Source organism: Echinops telfairi, unplaced genomic scaffold (genome assembly GCF_000313985.2).
Source record: "Echinops telfairi isolate 266 unplaced genomic scaffold, ASM31398v2 ScPeMD7_5592;HRSCAF=6446, whole genome shotgun sequence".
NCBI classification, from domain to species: domain Eukaryota; kingdom Metazoa; phylum Chordata; class Mammalia; order Afrosoricida; family Tenrecidae; genus Echinops; species Echinops telfairi.
The window spans coordinates 43,029,706-43,046,520 of NW_022109491.1; the positions used below are offsets into that span (position 1 = coordinate 43,029,706).

A 16,815-nucleotide genomic window follows, 5' to 3' on the forward strand; every position below is an offset into this window, starting at 1 on the left:
ATGTGCAGCAGCAGTGAAAGACAAATTTAATCAGGCATACAATGAGCAGAATACAAACCAAAATGTTTAACTATCACTTAAGACTATCCCACATTGACCTACCCAATGTGTCTAATTCTGTGTATATCCTGTTCTACTTCCTCTGTATAATGTATACATATACAGCAAGAAATGTTGACTACCACACAAACTCCATCTTGCCAGGCTAATAAAATATCCAGTGCCACTCTGTTGTCCAATGTCACCTTGGTCAAAGACTTTAAGGAACACTCTTGTGCTCCTATTCCCTCAGCAACTATTCCTTCTACTTTTTTGTCCCATGGCAATTGTCACATTTTACAAACTCTGTTTTAATTCAACTATGCCTACCTGGGGATTAACACTCAAAAATGAGAAGACCCAATGTGCATGTTGGATTGAGAGGTTTTCTCATTTTACAGCATGCAGTGATTTGACATCATTCTTCCAGTATGTACTGGCTTACTATGGATCTCTAAAGGTGATCCATAGGGCCCTGTGCACATTCTCCATGAATCTAAACAAGAGATTGTCCATGTAAATCTGTGTCAATAAGAGTGGGATCACTTAAACTGACAGAACTGGAGCACATACCTATAAGGAGTACATAAATATACTTCAGAGGAGCCAAAGGGTATAGAAAATTTGGAAGCTTCCATTGGGAAATGACCACAGATAGTCTCCTTAACTGCAGTTATACATTGGTTATTCCAGCACGCATTATTATCATTAGCTATTCCAGCCATCATTATGAACATTTATTAACAATACTGAGAGTGACAGATTGTGGGGTGCAGCTGCAATCAATTTGTCATAACATTTTCATTACAACCCACATAAATCCTGAGGAAGAGCGTGGTGCATTGCTACGAAGTATCCACTTTCACTTTAAAGCAAGTGAGAATTTTTTTTTTTAGTAACTAGGTTTCATATAAGTAATCATTTAAATAGGCTCAAATGGGATTAAAACATGGTACCAGAGGTAGTTGGGTTACTGAAGGGTTGTTCATAATTTTATCTCTATTGCTTGAAGCAGAACTTGCTAAAGTTTAACGAGGGAGTCACAATCAAATGATAGTTTAAAATGAGATGTGCAAATGGGTCAGAGTTTCCCCTAACAGAACAGAGACCCAACCCTGTGGCAAATCTAACACTGAAGCATATTACCATTACTTGCTAGAGATTGTGACAGTCTAAAATAAGCCTTCTCAGACTATGCATCTATCCGCCTGATACGGCAAAGTGCAGCTAAACAATTAATCAACAAAATTTTAGATCACCTTATATCAACACAGATTAACTGAAAGCTATAACCTTTCACACATAATTAAACTGTATTTGCAGGTGAGTTACTCAAAGGGAAGACTGTTCTGTGATTGATAACTCTAAGACCAAACACTGCTGTCCAGCTGTGTCTCATAGAGCATGGTAGAATTGTCCCCAGGGGTTTTGAAGACTGTAACTCTTCAGTTCCCTTGTCTTTCTCCCTAGGAGTGGTTGTGGTTCCAAACTGCTGACCTGTGGTTAGCAGCCCAGCACATAACCACTGTGCTACCAGAACTTCTCTGGTGGTTGACAGACTTCAAATTCAAGTTCAGTCCCCTAACTGCCTTAGTCACCTAGTCAGGAAGTTTGATCTTCTTCAACTGAAAATTATTTAGAATTTTTTTTTAATTTTATGCTCTTCAGTTTTGTAGCACATTAGTCTATTTTTAAAATTTAAATTATTTTATTAGGGCTCATACAATTCTTATCACAATCCATACATACATCCATTGTGTCAAGCACATTTGTACATATGTTGTCATCATCATTTTCAAAAACATTTTCTACTTGAGCCCTTGGTATCACCTCATTTTCCCCCTCTCCCAGCCTCCCTCCCTCATGAACCCTTAATAATTTATTTTTAAAAATGTCATGTCTGTGTTAGTCCAGGTAGACAAGAGAAACAAATCCATAAACACACATGTGTATAAGAAAGAGGTTTATATACAAGAGCAGTTGAGTATTGAGGAAACATCCCAGCCCAGTCCAGATCAAGAACATAAGTCTGATATATCCCATACCAATCTATAGAGTCCTCTTTAGATTCACACAACACATGCAATGATGCTGAATGCAGGAAGATCACAGGCCAGTAGGTGGGAAGCCCTGTGGATCCAGTGGTATTGAAAGCACCTCAGCCCTGCCAAGGGTCTCCACGTGGCTTCTACAAGACCCAGGGCTGCATCAGGGTATGTCTATGTGGATTCTCCTCAGAGATGTCTCGCATTGAGTCAGCCTGTCAGTAAAGAGTCTCTAAGGGACTGAACTGAGAGAAAGAAGTGCCTCCTGCCTCCAAGGAGGAAAAACAGGAGTTCCCCCATTCTTAGGAAAAGGACATGCCCACATAGAGACCTCTTTGGTTATATATATCTTGATTGCCAGGTCAGACTACTCCCCTTCACTCTAAATCCTATCAAGTCCCAAATTGACACCAGATTATGTAACTACCACACCAACCACTGTCTCTCTTCACCCACTTTTCTCTTGTATATCCCCCTGGGAGGGGGTTATATGTAGATCATTGTGGTCAGTTTCCCCTTTATCCCCCCCATATTCCCCTTACCTTCCTGGTATCACTACTCCCATTGTTGGTCCTGAGGGATTTATCTGCCCTGGATTTCATGTGTTTCCAGTTCTGATCTGCATCAGTGTACATGCTATGGTCTAGCAAGATTTGTAAGGTAGAATTGGGGTTATCATAGTGGGGGGTGGTGCAGCATTAAAGAACTAGAGGAAAGTTGTAAGTTTCATCATTGTATACTGCACCCTGACTAGCTCATCTCTTCCTTGCGATCCTTCTGTAAGGGGATGTCCAATTGTCTACAGATGGGCTTTGCGTCACCACTCCACACTCCCCATAATTCACATCGATATGATTTTTTGTTTTGGGTCTTTGATGCCTCATACTTGATCCCATCAACACCTCGTGACCACATAGGCTGGTGTGCTTCTTGCATGTGGGATTTGTTGCTTCTCAGCTAGATGGACACTTGTTTAGCTTCAAGTCTTTAAGACCCAAGATGCTATATCATTTGATAGCCGGGCACCATCAGCTCTCTTCACCACATTTGCTTAAGCACCCATTTTGTCTTCAGTGATCATGTCTGGAAGGTGAGCATCACAGAATTCCAGGTTATTAGAACAAAGCATTCTTGCATTGAGGGAGTTATTGAGTAGAGGCCCAATGTCCATCTGCTACCTTAATACTTAACATATAATTTTATGTACATAGATCTATTTCCCTATTGTTATATATGAATATATTTACATATGTGCATGCCTATATGTGGACCTGTATAAATATATCTGTTGCCTCCTTGTTCTTTCCTCTATTTCCTTTTACTTTCTTCTTGTCCCACTATCATGTTTGGCCTTCATTCAGGTTTCAGTAATTCCTCTCAGCTGCATTGCCCTTTATCATTCCCCACCAGTTATCCCACACCCTCCCTGCCATCAATTTTAGATCATTTGGTGTTCCACAGTCCCTGAGTTTGTTGACCCCACCCTTCCTTTTCCCTAGTTCCCCCTCTCCTGTATCCTGTCAGACTTGTCAGTCCCATTGTTTTCTCCTCCAGATTGTTTATCCAGCCTATTGTATCTAGATAGACATGCAGAGACATTAATAAGCACAAAAACTAGACAGCAAAAGAAAACAAAACAGCAACAACAAAATAAGAAAAGCCTATAAATAGTTTGTTGTTGAACTTTAGGAGTGTTTTCCGGTTGAGTGATTGAGGTGCCATGCCCTGGCCCCAAAGACTATTTTTGGGATTCTCCGGGGACTTCATTGCTCTGCTCCCCTTGCTGCTCTGATGCATGCCCTTAGTGCTTCACCCTGATGTGATGTGGTGGAGTCAAATCCGACACATTCCCACACTGTGTCTCCAGTTATGGATCAGTAAGGGATGTCATGTTTTGTGATGGGCTGACCCTATGGTCCTCTCTATACATTGGCTGCTCTGAGCTTGGTGTGCCAGGATGTGTTCCACTCTCTCTCTTTCCCTCTTCATTTGCTTCTGTGTGCTCTGATCAGACATGCCCTTCCCCCTAATCTGTGGATTCACTGCTGTCCTCTGAAGTTCATTCTTCTGGGGGCCAGGGTGTCCATGTAGTTGGGATTGGGCCAGCCACACAGACCTCTCTATTGGTTTCCTGCTTCATGCCGCTTTGTTGCATTGACGTCTTGGTGCACGAGGTTGAAGTCAGGTCCCTCTCTCCCTCTCCTGTAGAGATATAAACAATACCCTCCTCTTGTGTGGGTTAGTACCCTGTTCCCCTACTACCTGTCTTTTTTCCCCCAATTTCTTTTATCCTTCTTTTTAGTTGGCTGTCATATGTATCCCTGGATTGGGTCTGGCCCTTGTCATAGTACCTAGAACTCACCCCAGGAATGAATGTACAGTATTTAGTAGCTTTTCCCTTATGCCCTTTTTGCTTTTTTTTAAGCTTACCTCAGCAGACTCATGTTGTACCTGTCCTTTTGTGCTTGGCTTACTTCATTTGGCATAATTTCCTCCAATTCTTCCCATGCAATGATGTGCTTCATGGGTTCATCACAGCTTTTTAGGAATGGATAGTACTCCATTGTCTGTATGTACCACAGTTTTTTAATCCATTCATCCTTTGGTGGAAATTTGGGTTGTGTCCAACTCCTTTTGATTGTGAACTGTGCCGTAATAAACACTGGAGCACAGATGTTTGGCCTAGTTTGTTTCATGCCTCTTCTGGTTATATGCCCAGGAAGGGGACTGCTGGATTATTTGACAGCTCAATCTCCATCTGTTTTAGATGTCACTGAATCGATTTCCATAGTGGCTGTACATACCTACAGGTCCTCCACCAGTGGATGAGAGTTCCCTTCTTACCACAGTCTCTCCAACAGTTGTGACTTTCTGATTTTTTTGAATTGCACAGTCTTTGAGGGTATTAGATGGTGTCTCAGTTTTTTCATTTGCCATGTCTCTTATGGCTAATGATCGGGAACATTTTCTCATATGTTCATTGGCAATTTGGATTTCTGCCCTTGTAAAACTACTCTTCAGGTCCTTGCCCACCTTCTCAGTGGGCAATTAGCTTTTTTCTTATTGTAAACTAGCAGAGTATTGTAGTTTTAGTAAGAAGGGCTTTGTCTGATGAGATATTGCTAAAGATATTTTCCCAGTCTGTGGGCTTACTTATTACTCTCCTGGTGAATTCTTTCTATGTACATAGGTGTTTTATCATCAGTATATCTCTGTATTTGTGTCCTTCTCTATTTCCAATAGCCTATGTATTCCCTGCACCAAAGTTCTCAGGTTTGTCCCACATCCCTCATTGATAGCCCTAATAGTTTGGAGTTTTACCTCAAGGTCTGTGTCCCACCTTGAGTTTATTCTTGTGCATGGAGTGAGGTAAGAGTCTTGCTACATTTTTCTGAAGGTAGATATCCATTTTTTCCCCTGCACCACTTACTGAAGAGGGCATCCACTTCCCATTTGATATTTTTTGGGCCCTTATCAAAGATCAGTTGTCTGTATGCTAATGATTTTATTTCTGGATTTGCGGTTCTTTTCCATTGTTCTGTGTATCTGTCATTATACCAATACTGTGTTAGACAGTGTTCTCTAGAGAAACAAAACCAGGACACTAATAATTTTATATATATTTATATAGATAACATAAGAAATAAACAATTAATCTATAAAGCAGTACAAATGGCTCAGTGCAACTCACTTCCATGAGACAGCTAGTACATTGGCAGTCCTTCGAGTCTTGAAGGCCGCTGGGTAGTCCTCCTTAGAGCAATTCAGGCTATCTGGCCACAGGAAGCAAACAGCAAGGCAGGTCACCAACAATCAACCAGATGACAGGGTCTACAGTCCCCAGATCAAGAGATGTAAATGCTAATGGTGTGGCGAAGCAGGTCTTGAAGGAACCTCATGTTACAGCTACACAGTCCATGGGTTAGGTGTCCCACACGTAGTGTAGCTTGCAAATTGAGGCACAAAACAAGCAAGGCAGGTGCACACTGGTCCAACGATCCAAGGGCAAGAGAGAGAGAGTCGAGGTTCACTGAGCCATTTATCTCTCTGCCCTTCAACTAATCTCACATGTGTTTATTGGCCATGCTGGCACAACAAACCTACCTATCACAAATACCATACAGTTTTGACCATGGTGGCTGTATAACATGTACTAAAGTCAAGTAAAGCAAGCCCTCCCACTCTTTCCTTCTTCTTGAAGAGTTCTCTGCTAATTCAGGGCTTCTTCCCTCTCCATATGAAGTTCATAATCAGTTCTTCCAGTCCTTTGAAGAAAGATGATGGTATTTATATGAGGATAACATTAAACTTATATGGTGCCTTGGGCAGAACTGACTATATTTAGTCTTCCAATCCATGAGCATGGGATATACTTGCATTTGTTGAAGTCACTCTTGGTTTCTTATAATAGTGTTCTGTAGTTTTCCTCATACAAATCTTTTGTTTTTTTCAGTCAGATATATCCCTAGATATTTCAATTTGTGCTTGGCTATTGTGAAGGTTACTACTTTTTAGATCCCCTCTTCTGTGGTCTTGTCCAATGTGTATAGCAGTCCAATCAACTTCTGTTTGTTGATATTGTATCCTACCACTCTGCCATATTCCTCTATCGCTTCTAACACTTCCTTGTGGAGCTTTTGGAATTTTCCATATATAAAATCATATCATCTGTGAATAATGATAATTTCACCTCTTCCTTCCCCAAGTGAATACTTTTGATGCATTTTCTTTGCCTTATGTTGTTAGCTAGGACCTCCAGTAAGATGTTAAATTAGAGGGGGGACAAGGAGCATCCTTGTCTGGTCCCCTTTTTCAGAAGGATAGTTTTAGTCTTTTCTCCACTGACTACCACATTGGCTGTTGGTTTTTCATATCTCTTGTATTATATTGAAAAATTTTCCTTCCATTCCTATCTTCTTGAGTGTCTTCAACAATGGGTGTTGGATGTTGTCGAATGCTTTTTCTGCATCTATCAATATTATCATGTGGTTCTTATAATTTTTCATGTCAATGTGGTGAATAATACTAATGGTCTTTCCTATGTTGAACCATCCCTGCATCCCTCATATGAATCCTACTTGGTCATGGTGAATTATTTGTTTGATATACTTTTTTATTTTATTGGCCAGTATTTTTTAAGGATTTTTACATCGATGTTCGATAGGGATATTGGTCTCTCGTTAGGGATATTCTTGTGGGATCCTTCTCTGCCTTAGGTATCAGAATTATACAAGTTTCATAGAAAGAGTTCAGGAGTTTGCTTTCTTTTTTCTATGTTCTGGAAGTGTTTGTATAGGATTTGATGTCAGTTCTGATCTGAATACTTGATAGAATTCTCCTGTGAGGCCATCTGACAGGGGGGGGGGGGTATTTTTGTTGGTAATCCCTTGATACACTTGTCTATTTCTTCTATTGCTATAGGTTTGATGAGATTATTAACATCCATCTGGGATAGTCTAGGGAGGGATTGTTTTTCCAAGTATTTGTCTGTGTTTTCCAAGTTGTTGAATTTATTGGAGAACAGGCCTTCATTGTACTGTGGAATTATCCTTTTGCTTTCATTAGGATCTGATATAATGTCCTCTGTTTCATCCCTCATCCTTGCTATTGGATTTTGTTCCTTCCTTTCTTTGGTTAGGTTTGCCAATAATCTGATTATTCCGTTAATCTTTCAAAGAACCAACTTTAAGCTGCATTAGTTTTTCTATAATTTTCTTGTTTTCCCTCTCATTAATTTCAGTCCTGATTTTTATTATTTCTTTTCTTTTGCTTTTAGTAGGATTGTTCTGTTGACTCTGCTCTAATTGCTGTAAGTTTTGTGTCAGCATATCAATCATAAGTCCATCTTCCTTTTTAATATGGGGATATATTGCTATCAAACTTCCTTTGATACTGCCTTTTCTGCGTTCCAAAGGTTTGGGTATGTCGTATTCTCGTTCTCATTGGTTTCTAGAAACTTCCTAATTTCATCTCTGATCTGGACCAGTGCCCACTCCTTTTTCAATAGAGTTATTCATCCTCCAATTGTTTGCCCTTGTTTTATTAATCATCCTTTTGTTGATTTCCAGCCTTACAGTATAGTGGTCAGAGAGAGAAGTCTGTATGATCTCTATGTGCTTCAATTTACAGATTCAACTTGTGTCCCAGCTGTGTGGTCTATCTTTGTGTATGTGCTGTGTGGGATTGGGTGGCAAGCTCTGAAAAGATCTATCAGGTCATGCTGTCTACTTGCACTGTTTAAATATGTAGCCTCCTTGTTAAGCTTCTTTCCCTGTGATCTATCTTTCTCAGAGGGTGGTATATTAAAGTCACCTAATATAATTGTTGAGCCTGTGGTTTCTTTTTGCATCGTTTAGAGCATTTAATTGAGAAATTTCTCAGGTTTATCCCTGGGCACGTATATATTTATTATGCTCACTAGTTCTTGGACTACAGTTTTCTTGAGCATTATATAGTGCCTCTCCTTATTTCTTGTTATGGCTTGCACCTCGATATCAATTTTTTTCAAGATTAGGATTGCAATCCCTACTTTTTTTTGAATTGCCAGTTACTTGGTATATTTTTCTCCAGAGTTTGCTTCTCAGCCTATTTTTGTCTGTAATCTTGAGATGTGTCTCCTGCAGGCAGCAAATCGACAGGTTGTGTTTTCTAAGCCAGTCTGCTAGTCTCTGCTTTTTAATGCCTGAGTTCAGTCCATTAATATTCAGGATTATTAAGTCCATTTGTGGACTCTATTATGTCATTTTGTACCTTTTGTGTTGGGGTTTTCCCTACCTCCCTTTCTTATCAGTGTGTTGTGCATGTGTGTGTGTGTTCCTTATTCTTCTCTTTTTTCCACCATCGAGCCAATGCAACTTGGGGACTATTTTCTCTTTGTTGCCCTCTAGGTGGAGTTGTTCTATATGGAGGTCTCTTATTTGTGCTTAGTGAGTGTTGTTTTTCTGCCTCTACTGGGACGGCAAGGATGTGTTGTAAGGCAGGGTTTCTTTTAACGTATTCTTTGAGTTTTTCCGTGTCTGGGAAGAATCTTACTTCACCATGTATCTTGATAGATTATTTGGCTGAATAGAGTATTCTTGGGTTTGCATTATTTTCCTTCAATTTTTGGAATATGTTACTACACTCCTCTTCTTCAGAGTATCCACTGATAGATCTGAGTATATTCTTATTTGGGTACCTTAATAGGTGAATACTTGTTTGTCCCTAGCTGCTCATATGATTTTCTCCTTTTCCTAAAAGTTGGATAGTTTGCTATTATATGCCTTGGTGACTTCTTCTTGGAATTCAATCGAGCAGGTGTTCTTTCAGCCTCCTGAATGGTTGCCTGATTTTCATTCATTAAACTGGGGAAGTTTTTCTCTAAGAATTCCCTTGCTATTTTTGTCATTGACTTCTTCGTTGTGTCTTGATCTGGACATCCAATTACAGTATTCTAATGTTTTTCCTCTTCATCGCATCAGATTTGACTGCCTTTGCTGTTTGTTGTGGTCTGCCTGGTTATCCTCTGGGTCATGTGTTTGATTCTCTGTCTCCTCAAGAGATGAAGTCTGTGAATTTGCTACTGGATTTTGTTATCTCATAGTATACTAGTCATTTTTCACGAATCCAATAAGGCAAAACAATCTGCAGGACCCAGTAATAAGCAGAAGATATTAAGCAACAAGATAATAAGCAAGGATTATGGCAATAGTTGGCAAATGAATAATAGACCTAAGTTGTCAATTACTGGGCAACCTCAGAAGTAATAGAGGATCAAGTGATTTCCACTAACTTCAGAGCGCATGATTTTAGTATAGCTTTCCTTATTTTTGTCTAAACTAGGCTTTTCAGATTTATATTTAAAGAAATATTTAAGTTCCCTTAATCTGCAAAGAGCACATTTAAAGCTAAACATGGAGAGATCTGTTGGCCTTCTTTCCTGTAGGCAACCAGTTTCTCACTGTTTTCTCAAAATGCATTGAAGACAACAATCAGTGCTTCTCCCATCCCTGTATTGGCCAGGGGAGTGGTAGTGGTCCACTCTCTAGTGCATGCTGCCTGAAGGCAAGGCTAATATATGCTCAGTTAATGGTCAGAAATAATTTGGTGGAGGTTTAAATCATGTGGAGGCTCACATAAAGAAAAAAAATTCTGGGCTTTCTCTGTGTCTGTAGCCATTTGTAAATTTAGTGCTCCAAATGTGAGCTCCAATCATCCCCATTTACCATCATTTTACCTATTGGAACACTTGTCAGGATTTTGGTTTTCTTTACACTAGTTGAAATCCATACTGAAGGCTACATCCCTTGATTTTTCATTAGCAAGTGCTTCATTCAGCAAGCAAAGTGGCATAATCTATGGATCACAGTCTTCCTCTGGGATTCTCAGTAGTTTGGCAGTAATCCTCCATAAGATTTTACAAACTGTAATCAACTTCACGATGGGATCTAACAGAATGCCATCAAGTCTGTGAGCAGACAGCAGTTGTAGTGGAGTATAACTCCCATGCATAGGTCATAGCCTTGATGCAATTGGAAGAAAAGTCTCCAAGGTTATATAGCCTCCTTCTTTTTAAGCAGGCTTCAAGGGAAAACTTGTCACATCTGCTGGACCTTGAACTTGGTTCATTGGTCTCCTGCCATATGGCCTGCTGATCCTAGGATCCATTAGCAGATTGCTAACCTTGGAATCATTTGATTCTACATGCACCAATCTATGGTCTTCCTGCTTCCTGCTGCCTCAGTTCCCATAGTTACAGAAGTCAAGAGAAGCTTTTAGTTTGCCATCTGACTCACAGACTTGAACCAGATTAGATTTACCCATTTCTACAACTGTGCTACCTATTTCTTGATATGAAATCTCTTTCTGTATACATACACGTATAAGAGTCATTGGTTTTGCTTCTCTAGAGAAGCCTGCCTAATGCATGGAAAGATTAAACTCTGCTCCATAAGCATTCTTCTAAATTCTTCATTGAGATTCTTCTGAAAGCAGATTAGAGTGTAAGTAATTTGATTTGGGACCACTTAGCTATCATTTTGTCATGCTGTAGTGACTTGTGTGTTCTTGTAATGCTGGGGCCTTTGCCTCCAATATTTCAAATACAAGCAGTGTCACCCATGGTGAACAGGTTGCAGTAGACCTTCCAGATGAATAAAGAGTATGAAGATGGTTTAGGTGATTTAGTTATGAAAACTATTGGCCAATGATAACCTTATGAGTATCTACTGAACATTTATAAGTATCAGAAGATGAATGCCTAATATTGGAAGACATCTAAATTACAACTCAGGAAGAGCTACCCCTTTACAGTAGTGTATACGTTAAAGATTTGGAGGGCTACAACTTTGTTGTGGTTGTTGTTGTTCTTATTAGAGGCCATCAGATAAGTTTCAATTCATAGGTACCCTACGTGCTACAGAATGAAACACTGCTCTGTCCTGTGCCATCCTCATCGTTGTTGTGTTTGAGCCCACTGGCACAGTCACTATGTCAGTCTATCTCCTTGATGGTTTTTCACTTTACCAAACATGACTTCCTATTACAGAGATTGGTCTCTCCTGGTAATACATATGTTCAAATTACATGAGATAGAGGTTCACCATCCTTGCTTTTAAGTAGGATACTGGCTGTATGTTTTCTAAGATAGATTTTTGTTGTTGTTCTGGGAGTCCACAGATCGAACTTTGGGGACTAATATGGCATGACTGAAAATGAGAAGAAAAAGCTATAAACATCATTAATATCTAGTTCAAATATACAAAGTATGAATCTAGGAAAATTGAACTTGTCAGACATAAAGTGGAACACACCAAGATTGATATCCTAGGCATTAGTGAACTGAAATGGACTTATTTTGGCCATATTTTAATCAGACAAACATATGGTCTAGTGTGTTAGCAGTGAGAATTTGAAGAGGAATGGTATTACATATACCAGCTAAAAGAACAATTCTAGATTTACCCTGAAGTTCTGTTAGTGTAGGATAATATCCATCTGCCTACAATGAAGATCAATTAATTCAAATGTATCAATAAAACTAAAGATGAAAAATTAAAGATTTATATCAACTTTCTCCCCATTCAACAATTGTCTTATAAGCATATGAAAGCTGGACATCGAATGAAGAAAAATGAAGTATAATTGATACATTTATTCAAATAATAATGTGATGCTATCGAAGAATAATGAAAGTCCCATAACCAACCAAAAGAACAACTGATCGGCCTTGAAAGAAGCACAGTGGGAGTGCTCCTTAGAGGCAAGGTTAGCTTCATGTTACGTACATTGGACTTGTTATCAGGAGAGACCAGTCCCTGGAGAAGGACATCATGTTTGGTAAAATAGAGGTGCATCAAAAAAGAGGAAGGCCCTCAAGAAGATTAATTGACATGTGGCTGCAACAATGGGCTCAGGCATAGGGACAATTGTGGGTATTACACAGGACCTGGCATGTTTCATTCTATTGTGGATGTCACCATGGGTCAGAACCAACTTGATGGCACCAACAACAACAACAACAACAGCATTTGCTGCCTAAGGAGCCTTGGTGTGAAGAGAGTTTCTGCTCTGGGAAGCTACAAGTTTACTCCCAGGGATAACTCTGGATTTTCCCATTTAGTGGTGTCAGAACTGAAATATATAAACATCAACTTCTGTCAGGCACTAGGTGACAAGTGTGTGATTACCACCATCAGAACTAAGAACAGCGTATGTTCTACCATGAGATGTTCCCCACTCCTACTCTAACTAAACATCTGGTAACCTTACAGATGCTTATTGAACAGACAACTCCAACATCAACACTTGTACTAGTGAGGCTGCTGGTTTACCTTTCTGGATGAGTGGGACTTCACCCTAGTTGTCCATTAGGCTATTTTTAAAAAGTATCATCCTTCATCAGTCTCTATTTTAAGTAGTATTTGCATGCACCTTTATCAGAATCTATTCATTCTGCAAAGTTCACTGGATATAGTATAATCTTGATTGTGTAAGCTTCCCTGTGACTAGTAGCTATAAAAAGTGGTAGCAGGCTGAAGATATTCCAAACCTGCTTCCAAATTGTGCAACTCTCCGCAGGAGCAGTAGACATGATATTGTTTAAGATGAGAATAAATGACATCATTATATTTATGGAGCATGAAACCCCCATCTGTGAATCTATAAATATCTTGGTGAAAGAAACACATCATTAACTACTCCATTATGTTTTTTGTATTTTTAAAATAATTTTATTGGGGGATTTCACAGCTCTTATAACATTCCAGACATCGATTGTATCAAGCATATTTAAACATATGCTGCCATCATCATTTTTTAAACATTTACTTTCTGTTTGAGCCCTTGGTATCAGCTCTTCTTCACTCCCCACCCCGCCTCCATTATGTTTTGATGGATGAGCTATAACTAGCATCATATACAATTGGTAATATACAGTTGGACAATATATATGTATATGCCTACATATATGGAGATTGTTGTTAGAAGGTCACCTATTAAAAGACTTTTTGACCGCTAAGTCAATGAACATAGATTTTTGACTATGAAACAAATTAATAGTCACATAGGGTTTCAATTTTTAAAACCTTACTAAAGTATAATACATACACAAAAAACCCCAAAGCTTAAGTACATGTATGTCTCAATGATTTTTCACACATTTAATACATCTGTGGCACCAGACCACAGGTCAGGAAATCAACATCCATGATGTTGCACTCAGCCTCTTTTCACAAGCTTCTTATCAGGTATACCATACTACCTTCTAATTCCTTGTGTACTTTGTATATGTCTTTAGTTTTTTAACCTATTAGAAGTAGAATCATCCAGTGTGTACTTTTTTTAATCTGGATTCTGTCACTGACTTAAACACTTTTAATCTTCATTCTGTAAATATAATAACATGTTATATTACTTTTTTCCAGTCTACTATCCCTTTGTATTTATCTATCCATTATCTATCCATTCTTCCCATTATGGTTATTTAGCAGAACATGGCATGAAAGATTGGAAGAAGGCTTGTTAACTATGTGTGATATGCACATGGCACATCCTTGCTTGCTGAAAGTAAAGAGGACTTGAAGCACTTGATGAAGATCCAGGAGTGCAGCTTCCAATATAGATTACAACCCAATGTCGAGAAAAGCAAAATCCTCAAAACTGAGCCTATAGTTTTAAATGATCAATGGAGAAAAGATTGAAGTTGTTAAGAATTTCATTTTGCTTGAGTCCACAATCAATGCTTATGGAAGCAGCAATCAAGAGATCAAAAGATGTATTGCATTAGGTAAATCTGCTTCAGAAGACCTCTTTAAAGTATTGAAAAGCAAGGAGGTTATTTGAGGACTAAAATACCCCTGACCCAAGCCATGGGATTTTCAATTTCTTCATGTGCATTTGGGAATTGGAATTGCCTAAGGAAAACTAAACAAATAGATGCATTTGAACTATGATGCTGGGAAAGAATTATTGAAATTGGCATAGACTGCCAAATGAAAAAAACCAGTCTGTCTTGGAAGAAGTGCAGCCAGAATGCTCCTTAGAGGCAAGGATGGCTTGACTTTTTCTCATGTACTTGGACGATGTTCTCAGGAGAGACTTGGCCCTGTGAAAGGTCATCATACTTGGTAAAGTAGCAGGGCAGTGAAAAAGAGGATGGTTTTCGACAATTTGATTGTACGCAGTGGCTGCAACAATAAACTTAAACATAAGAACAATGGTGAGGATGTTGGAGGAGCAGAGTGTTCTGTTGTTCATCTGGTCACTATGGGTTGGGACAGATCGATGGTACCCAACAAATACAACGACACAAGGAAGCACTGATGATGTTCTCACTTCCTTGTGGGGGTCTTCATCAGATTAAATGCAATATAATAAAGACTAAAAAAGTTTAGGTTAATCAGGGAAGCAGATCCTTGTGAATCATATGAAACAAAGGATTTGTTTTTAGGATTAAGATTTATACAATTGTGGTGCAACTATCCAGAGGGGATGTCTGACTGAGAGAGAAAAGCTTTAACCTGGTCCCACAGAACAGTGTTGGTCATTTTCTTTTTTTTCTTTTTAGCTTTTTATTGAAATATGAGTGAAAGTGGACAGATAAAATTGATTTTCCATTCAAAACTTCATATACATTTTGTTTAGGGATATGAATTGCAACCGCCATGAGGCAATAGCACCCTTCCTACCCCTTCTCTGTGTTCCCCTTTCCTGCCCTTATTGAGCATAAGGGCTAGTGGAAGAGCACACAACTATTCACAAAATAATGCCATGAACATAAAAATGCAGTTCTGTAAGAGTTAATAATAAATAAAAAAAGCTAAACAGGGAGGATCTACGTACGGACAAAGGAGATTGTGTGTGGGCTTGTTCACATATAGGTTATGTTATATGGAAATGGGAGCAAGCTACACATACTGTTTCTCTTTCCTTTCTTTTCCTTATTTGATTTATGAGTAGTAATAAATACTCAGGTATATATATCTAAGAATATAGCCAAAAATGTACGGGTAAGGCTTCATTGGCATGTTAAGGTATGTAATTAGGAAATATGGCCAAAAATGTATGGGTAAGGCTTCATTAGCATGTCAATACACACAGACATGCCAGGATCCGTGGAGATTTCAGTTCGTGGTTCTAACCCACGTTTTATATCTCTGTGCCTGGGAAGGTGGCAGAGCAGGCCCCCAAATCCATCCTGTTTGATGCCTGGGTAACATTTTCGATTGCCTATTGCAGAAGCAATTTACAGAAAACTTGTAACTGATCAAAATCTTTTAGATAAGTGGAAAGTAGACAGTGCAGCAACATCCACATATGAAATAGTATCCTGCATATCGGGGCCAAAATTGCATTAGTGTTAACCGCATTGCCCGACAGATTACCAAAGAAGACTTTGTCACATCAGATTCTATCCTATTAATGGACGAAAGCAATCTGAGAGATCTGACTAGAAAAGGTAATCAAGTTAAAAACTGCAATGCTAAAATTCAACTAGTTGGAAACTATGATCCACAAAACAAATTATTATCAAAGATCCTATTATGGGAATGACCCTGGCTTTGAGACTGTGTACCCCCAGTGTCTTCGGTGCTGCACGGCATGTTCGGAGAAGGCAAGGTAAAGCTGCACCCATTCACTGATGCTCAAGGCCAACTGTGATGTGCGCCTTCCCACGATGCTCTACAGGATCTCAATCAGCGCACATGTTACAGTGGAGTAATCTTAGCTCCATCGCTCAAAGTCACAGCTACTTCTTCAGTTGACCTGCTTCTTACTTAAAAAATAATTGCAGATAGAAATCAGTTGTGATTGGCAGAAGAATAAATAAAAATAACTTGATTTATAGTTTATGGGGTACATTAAATATTCTCAAATTATTTGAACCTTCCACTTTACTCTCATTGTAAACAAAGTAGTAAAACAACAAAACAGAAAATTTTGTGCATATTTTGTAGCAGGGTTATTTTTCTGATGTTTGGTAAGTACAAATCTAAGGACTGCCTTTACTTGGAAATGCTTAATTATGATAATAAATAGTGAAATAAAACATCACTTTAAGGTTCAAGCCAACAACAGGTCACCAATAAAGTTATATGGATATGTTAATGAAGGACAAACATCCTGTACTATCCTATAAATTACTTCTCATCTTTTTGTCTCAAGGTCTTTTATTGATTGACATTCCCCAACCATAGGCACCGACAGCCTAGATGTGATATATTTTAATTTACACACGTTCTAGTGTATGCTT

At 38.9% G+C, this 16,815-nt stretch overlaps 1 pseudogene; it reads left to right on the plus strand.

Moving 5' to 3' along the window:
• The first annotated feature begins 15,612 nt into the window (after positions 1-15,612).
• LOC105979668 lies at positions 15,613-16,185 on the plus strand (annotated as a pseudogene).
• The last annotated feature ends 630 nt before the right edge of the window (positions 16,186-16,815 follow it).